General features: G+C 39.6%; 1 protein-coding gene across 1 annotated transcript in view; it reads left to right on the top strand.

Moving 5' to 3' along the window:
- Positions 1–8,841, top strand: part of adgrl3.1 (adhesion G protein-coupled receptor L3.1) — a gene marked incomplete in the record, with an annotated part of 186,114 nt that overhangs the window by 6,952 nt on the left and 170,321 nt on the right.

Here is an 8,841-nt window from a genome sequence, read left to right as displayed (position 1 = left end):
AGTTAGCATAGTCACAGTAATGCTAGTTTTAGCATTTTTTTTTAATGTGTTGCAAACAGGGTTGGAAGTTACAGGTGACGCGATAGCGCTAACACTTCTAACGTGGCTAGCATGTAGCAGTGTCAACGGTCACTAACAAGGTTTGAGTAAACGTAGTCACAGTAATGTCAGTTTTAACGTTATTTGTCTTTCATTATGTATTGCAAACAAGGTTGGGAGTTACAGGTGTTGTGATTATGCTAACCCAGCTAATGTTTTTAGTGTGGCTAATGTGTAGCATGTTACAAACTAGTTCTAGAGTTACTGATCATAGTTAAAAAAGTCTGACTGACCGACTGACTCTCTGACTCTTTTGTTTCTATTATATGCCATATAGTTTGGTGCACTTGATATATGACATAAGTTCAAGCATATACCATTCACCATATAGTGCGGAAAATACGGTATATTTGGTTATTTGCACTGTTTTTGCAATCTCACAGCTCACCTAATTGTTTAAATGCTGATATTTAAAAAATCAATACTAGCATTGTACTTTGTGTAGACACTATATTGCTGTATTGATGTGGTTTCCCCCCTGTTTCACAATTAAAGTTTAGCTCAACAACAGGACCAACAAGTGCACCTGTTTCATCTGAGAACAATAACAGCAACAACAAAAACAGAGATTTTGGAAAGGTCGAGTCGGAATCCTACTTTGAGAAATGAAAAGAATCTCTTTGGACCTAAAGGGAAAACAGATCCATTTGATTAGAAGTTGGAAGCTATCAAGTCGTGTTGGTACTTAGTATTTCCCACATCCTTTTTCACCTCCTTTAGATAAAACTTATGATGCTTTTTTTTTTTTTTAAGGTGGAATTCTCTAGGGTCAGTTTTTTTTTTACCAAAAATATACAGATTTCAACAGAGGTTAGTAACTTTTGCCCATGACCAAACCTCTTCGATCTTGTTTGTAGCTATTTCTAGTAGTTAGGATTTGTCTTTCACAAACAGGAAAGAAGTCCTTCCAGTTCAAAAATATTGTGTCTTGTGTGCCCTTCACCTCCCTGTGCGGCACTCGGATCTGTCACCACTCACCAGAAACACAAACACACACACACATGTATTTTTACTGCCAACCAAACCTGTGAATATGACAAACTTGAAACCCAGCACATCTCATGCTGACACGCCGTCCACTCACCCGCCGCCGTATACCCACCACAGTGACACTCCTGTGTGTCACTGCAGACGTGAATATGGAATCAGTGCACGAGGCACGAGTGATTGTGAGAAGCTCTCTCAAAGGCCCGCCGATTATTTTGGTCTCGCCAGGAAGGCGTTTACAATAGCACTCACTCCTCCTCCCCCGTTCTGTCAATTTAAACCCCGTTTCTGTGTGCTTTCCTCGTTAAGTCAGTCGCCGCTCTATTGGCAGGAAATTCTTTGTTGCCCGTCGCTGGACTGTAGAGTGCCGAGGAGGCTGGCTTGTTTAGAGAATGGACTACATGGAAATGAGTCATACACAATGTGATGCAACGCGGCGGATCAGATTTGAATTATGGAGCAATGAACAATGAGGTCATGGCAGGGCTGGGGGCATAAATCTCTTCGGTGGCGTGGAAGACAAGGCGGCGTTTCTTATCAATGGCCTGAGCTGCAGGGTTTGAAAAAGCTAGCTTGTTCAAGGCCTGACTCCGATGAAGGACCGGGTCAAATAACTTCACTGACCGAGACAAAAGACGGTCAGCTCTGATTTATCGTCTTATAGGAAGTGTCAACTTCGACTGTTAAAACACACTGCAGCGCATTAAAAACACTCCAGATTGCACATATTTACATTTGTTCGCCTTTAATATCCCCTATAGTGCATCTGCTTAAATTTTCCTTATCTTTTCCTTCTTCAGCAGATTGTCCGCGATCAGCGTCTGCTGTAATGCCATCATCCCCCCCTTAGCCCCTCTTAAATTTCCTGCTTACTGAGCTTTTACTTTAACTGCATTACATACATCTTCCTCCTTCTGTTCATCTGCTTCCTTTCAGCATAAACCGGACTGAAAGATGTAGCTGTAGGGGGGTGTGTGGGTGGTAGGGCGGAGGGGTCTCTGATGGGACTGGACGTTTGATGGTAAATTTGAAAAAATAATTTTGTCATTTATTGTGTGCGTTCGGCGGCACAGCTGTGATCCTGATTGGTATCGAGCGGCGTTTTCATTCCAAAGTCTTTGCGAGTCAGAATATGTGCCAGGGAGTATTGATCGGCAGCACCGCTGGTGGGGTTGAGCGGGTAGGGCTGGGGAAAGGCGAAGACGGTCACGCTTGATGAATCCAAAAACATAGAGGCTAGGGTTGGGGGGTATCTCAGTGATCAGTTGCCCTGTTTACTGATTATGTTTCTGTACAAAAAAGACAAAGCTTTGACCTCTGCGATTAGTTGGATCGTATTCCTCGAAAGGAATCAAACTCAAGTGTCAGGCCTCGTTCTAGATGTTACCGACCCTAAAAATCCCACAATTCCAAGGCTCCAGACGACATACCCTCATGTTTTACATGGAGTATGCCCCTTTAGGTGTGTATCAGCCCCCATGAATTTGTCCCTAAAGTATCCTTAACATGGTGTAATAAAGTCATTTTACCACCTCTGTGTTGTGCAAGCGAGCCTGATAATGTCACACAAAGACGTATGACTACCACTCTGGCCCGTGGGCCTGCGGCAATAACTTAACATGGTCCGAGTGTCTGTTTTCTACAAATGTGGAGCGTTTTGCGCGTTCTCTAGTGTGCTTACATGTGTTTAGAACCCCTCGACGGTCGTATGATAAATGAGACGGGATCAGTCACAAATGAGAGTGATGCTATCGGTTTGGAGGCAATAATAATATGGAAGAGAGACAAGCCTTTGATGAATGATGTTTAGGTTTAAGAGAAAGAAAAAACACACACACACAATCAAGTGCATATAAGCAATGACTTTAGGGGATTTTTGTCTTTCGAAAGATAAATGTTTGATCTGCGCCTCATGTCTGAATGCCTCTGTGCATCCATGTACCGTAATATCTCACTGTCCAGGGTTGAGTAATGCTGATTGCAGTTCAATGGTTCATACTAGGAGGACAAATCAACATTTTTTGTGTGTTTACACCCTTGTCCCTCATTTATCTCTATGTCTTTTCTTAAAGATTTATATGTTACCCACAGAAAAGTCTTTAATTTTACGCCTGGGTATACCACGGACAATATTGCTTCTTGTTCTTTACGCTAACATTGAATTGGAGACTATTGAGGGTATTGTGGGTTTTTCAAATGAATATATGAGGACTCCACCCATATGAAGGAGCATTTGGTTTGTCCATAAAACTCCATCTGATGTGTTTTGATGCCGTCTCTCGTTGATGTCATAATTACAGAGGGCAACACTGAGAAAACTGTCATGAAAGCACATCCTAGTCACCCTAATTACACGAGGAAGACTGCTGACTAATAGGTATGATGTGCGACACCGATACAGCCGGCACTTCCCATAATAGACAGCGCTATTGTTTTGCTGTGGGAAAAAACGTGCAGCATCTCTCGTGTCCTTCTCATTTTCAGAAAGGAAAAAGATCCAAGAGACAAAACCAAAAAAGGAATTGAAAAGTCCATTGTTTCTACCATCTGCAGATATAGACCCCTTTGTTCGGTCATGGTTTCAAACCCATGGTCAAGTTGTACTAGAGATTCTAAAAATGGGACCCAATGTCTCTTTTTGTGACTCTTTACGGATTGCGTTTCGAGGTTAAACCCCCAATTGGTTCCCGAAAGCAACTGCGACTACAACTCGCTGTTCCCCCAGGAGGTGGGTCACATGCTGAAAACAAATTCTGGAGGTGTGTGACAACTAATAGAACTTCAATTTTAACTTTAACAAATTAAAAAATAATTTTTTGGTCACTGAAATTACTTTAAACTGACAAAATTAATGAAAAATACTTTTATGTTTCTGAGGCAATCCCAGCAAGCAAAGAGATGTGGTCTCTCCAGAGTGTCCTGGGTCTTCCTCGGGGCCTCCGCCCAGTGGGACATACCCAGGGAGGCGTCCAGGAGGCAAACTCTCCAGCTCTCTAAAGAGGGTGTAGAGTAGGGCTAGGAATCACTGGGTACCTCAAAATATGATGCTGGGTTTTGTTTTTTTAGTTTGGGGTTGGACCTTGGTAGTCTTGATTTGCGGGCTTTGTTTATTTGTTTTCGTTAGGTAGATTTTGATTAGGCAGCCCTTAGCAGGGAGCTGCTGACTCCGATGGTCGATATGGCTGGATCAGTAGTCTCCCTGGCTTATTTTAATTTTGGCCAAGGTTCCAACCCCCTTTGGTTTGTCTTTTTGTTTGGACCAGCACACTAATTATTTCTTTTTTGTTTTCTCATTTCAGGACACATTTCCTTTATTTAATAACCTGTGTTCCTTTTATTCTCATTTGTGTCCAGGTTTTGTTACTGTCCCCTTTTGTATTTTTCCCCCTAGACCCGAGCCAGGACTACCAATATGGGACGTAACACCCCCAAAAATAAAACCAAATCATTTAAACAGGATATTGAAATAAGCCTAAAAAACGTTTTGGTACCCTAGTTAAAACGGATCTGATCATAGGAATACATAAAATCCCTTTGCTTATCATCACAGGTGTCCTCACACCTGTATTTGGTCAGCCTTTGTGAAACAGTAATGACTAATCGCAATGACACCATATCTACACACTGAACATGAAGGTATCCTTGAAAATCCGATCATGCAGCAGGAGCAGTTTCTCCTCACTATCAGTGAGCCATAACACCTGTTGACAGGTACAGAAATGGGATGATTGCAGTAATTGCCTGAAAAGGTTGTGCAGCAAAACATTTAGTCAAGTTTTTTTTTTCATTTGTCCAGGCTTGTTTTCATTAATTTGGCTTTAAAAAAAATATAGTTGAACAACAATTCAGGCGTTTGTCTGAGCTGTTTAAATGGGTTGCATTTCAGCACGTTTGTATTCATTTTATTCATCATTACTTCTATTTATGTATTTATGTAGCCATTTGATATGTAGCTATTAGTGTGAACTCTGTGTTTTCTTTTGACAACAGAGGAGTTCCAACAATGTCGTCCATGTCTGTGTGTCAACTGCTCCCTGATTGGCCTTTGACCTCTATGAGTTACAACTGCAAACAGTCTTGTGCTGACAACAATGTCTGTGCACTATTGACTTTATATGACCGAGTGACCCCCCCCCCTCCTTGCCTTCTAAACAGGAAGTACCTGCTGTCTCCAAGAAGACAAAATCCCATAGACTTCTATTGAGAATTCAATATATATCAACATCTATTACTTAGTCATTATTTTCATTAGAATAGCCGTTCTCTCTCTATTCCCTATTTTTTTAAGGGGCCATACCATGAAAAAACAACTTCTGGATTTTTTAAGTGTATTATACTGTTCAAGCCTCACTATAAACAATCCCAAAGTGGTATTTTGATCTGTTCATGCATTTCTGAGTAATCCTCTAAAAACCTCAACAGCAACCCCTCCCATACTCACAACGAGCAGGTCCTCACATGCCTACATCACGAGTTGAGAACCGCCCCCTCCAGGAAGAGTCTGCTCCGCCCACAGAGTAACACAAACCCTTTCTCCGCAAAGCGCTCAACTTTTGATGAGCTGTGTTATTCTGTGGGACCTCTTGTGGTGCTAAGCGTGCCATCCAGTTGTTGGTCACATGACTCATTTAATAAAAAAAAGGTTTCCATTGTAGTTTGCACAATATTTTAATTTCTTTTTTTACATTTTTTGATTTGTAATATGTCAATTTCAATACATTTCAACAACCTCTCCTTCAAGCACCAAATGTTTTTTCCGATATATGCAAGTTTTTTTTAAATTGCCATGTTTCTATTAGGTAAATTTATTATCACAAATCCATGTTGCACAATTTCATAATCAGAGGGAACTCAGCTTGTGACTATGCTAACCACGCTAGGAACATGTTAAAATAACTGTCTGACACTGCTACACATTAGCTTGTTTGTGTACCTCTTATTTGTGTATTGTGTATAAGGAGCTCTAGATATGTGCCTTACAGTGTGGAAATCACAATATTATTGCTCTTAGCATTTTGGAAGTTTATATTTACTGGTAAATGTTAAAAAAAAAAAATCACTATTTTTTTTGAATACCTGAAGCAACTTTTATGTTAAAAACCAAAGCTCATTTTAAGGATAGATAAACCTTTCTTTGCTCTGTTTTTCCTTTTGTCTCAGGGAGCCTGTACGTCAGTCCCTTGAAATATTTTATGACTAGATGTTGTTTTACCATGATATTTTAAGGAAACTTCCTGTTTTTTTGCCCTCAGCATGCTTTGCACACATTGTGATTTAAAAAAGAACTAAGGCTAACGTCATAACTCCTCTGTTAGCCTTGAACAAAAACACAGTGGTATGCCTCTGATGTATGCATGGATTTCTTTCAATAACTGCATAATAAAAATATTTTTCCCTTTTCTCACCTGCTTATGTAAAACAAACCCGAACAAACACATTAATTCCATAACACATTCTTAGTCCTTCACCTCCTATTTTCTGTATTCAAATCTGTTTCTGTTGCACCTCCCAACGTCTTCCCTCACTTGATCCTGCCTTTTGTTCACTATTTGTCGGAAGTCAGGCAGTCAGTAACGCAAACGGCCTGTTTTTTTTTTTTTTCTTCTAGAGAAACATGGCAGACATGTATAAAGAGGCTGTGTAGGTGGGGAAGTTTGCCACTAACTTCTTTTTCACTAATTATCCATTGCCTTTGGCATTTCTGCAGCATTGATGTGCTCATATACATACATAACATCTATCATTTGCATTCATACGTAAGACACATAAGAAAACTGTACAGAGAAGTGGAGTCTTTCTTTTTTATTCTGTTGTGGGAAGGAATAATGTCTTTTTATGAAATATTACACAACTGTTGGTGTCGGATATGCATTTTTGAGGTTAGTAAAAGGCTAAATCGATGATAATGCACTTTTTGTACCATGCATGTAAATGGATAGTCGGGATTTCAAAGTTATTTTTTACCCTATGAAAATCATCACAGGGCATTTGAAGCGTACACACAGGGAATGTGTGCAAATAATGCCCTGAACATAGGATTTTAACATGCTTTTTGCATATGGTGTTCACACAGGTGTGTCGCTACCTGTCGCTAGTGTCACATGTACAGATGGAAGAGGCTTGGTGTGGTGCAAATCTTGATCCGGGGCTTTTCTTTCACAGCTCTACTCAAATGTACGAATGGTTTAATATAATTCCACCCGACACAAACAGGAATGATCAATTTTTCCTTCATGGTTAGTTTTCACACGGTTGAAATCCGAGTCTCCAATTGGTCAAAGTTCAACTGGTGTAACTTTTGATTTTCATTTTGTATGTAAAACCCGAAAACGTACTTAAAAACTTGTGTACTGACACCTGGACGTGAGAATTTCTGAACGTGGAATCCCAAAATGTGCATATACGTGTTCATTTGCGTAGACTTTTCATTAAAAGACGTTGCTCGACCGTGTGTTTCAGAGCCCGGTGTGAACAGAGCATAAGAGTAAGATATAAAGTTGTTTTTTTTCAACAACCTTGTTGAGTGTTTGTACGCAACTCAAGAAATGTCCCCACCCTACGTTGTTCTTTGACCTTTTTTTTTTTTGCTTGTGTCTGCCCCTTGACTTTAGGACAACCACTTGAGACTAGGGAAAAGTATGCCAACCTATCCTGGAGATGCAACACCACAGAGAAATGAGTGGAGAGGAAGGCCGGCCTTTAAAAGGACTGTAGAGTGTTCAATTAATTGACAGCTAATTTAATTCACTCCAACAAATCCTAATCGTCGATTAGCTTGTTGTCAATTATTTGATAACATCCCTGATCTGAACCACTCTAATCATGTGTTTTAAGCAGTGACTGTATAAATAGCTGGACCAGAGCATGTGATGACATCATCTGCTTCTTTGCATTTAGCTAGTTTAGGCTGTGTCTGAATTCATTCACTACTCTCCAAAAGACTATGTAGAGGATTATCTAGTACCCTGGATTTGAATGCAATTGAGACACATGCTAACTATTTTTTTTATTTTTATTATATTTTTTAAACCCAACAACAATGGACATTTTACGAAGACTATTTGTGAATCAATTCCATTCTGATGATGAAAACCACAATGATTTATAAACAATGAGTATACAAATGTTTTTCAAAGGGTTAAAATGCAATGCATTGTTGTTTATATTCATCAATCTAGTGAGCATCAATGCACACTGGTTTTTTCGCAGACTTCTGGGAAATTTCCAGGGCAAGTGTTTTTTGCAATTGTAGATTTGAAAAGCCTGAAAAATGGTGTTCTTCCTATGTAGTGGTGTAACTGCAGAGCAGAGAATTACAGCTTCACGGGAGTTACCATCTTGACAGGAAATGAGATCACAGATTTGCAAAAAATGAATAAACGGGTTAAGAGTCGGCCATATGAAGTTGAAAAATGTCAATTTAAAAGAAAGGTCTTGTATTAGCATACAATCTAAAGAAATATAAAAATGACAGGCCTCTTAAAAAAAAATACCCACAATGCAGTTGTCCTGGATGTTGGATCCAACTTCAGAAGTAGTATTTGACTGTTTTATTATTTCTTCTTTATCTGAGCTACTTTTTTTATCTGCCTCATATAGTAATTGGGTTACCCCTTGGTCTGAATTATATATTTTTAATTAAATATTTTATTTAACCATCAAAGCTGAATGTGTACACTGAGCTGTTCAAGCGTAAAAAAATGCTTCATGCCAGTAGTCTTCGGTTGAAGACTTTTTGGTCTGTCAGATTTGGCA

Source organism: Oryzias melastigma, linkage group LG1, assembly GCF_002922805.2.
Source record: "Oryzias melastigma strain HK-1 linkage group LG1, ASM292280v2, whole genome shotgun sequence".
NCBI lineage: Eukaryota > Metazoa > Chordata > Actinopteri > Beloniformes > Adrianichthyidae > Oryzias > Oryzias melastigma.
The sequence above is the reverse complement of the archived record's forward strand: the minus strand, read 5'-3'. Positions and strand labels throughout refer to the sequence as shown.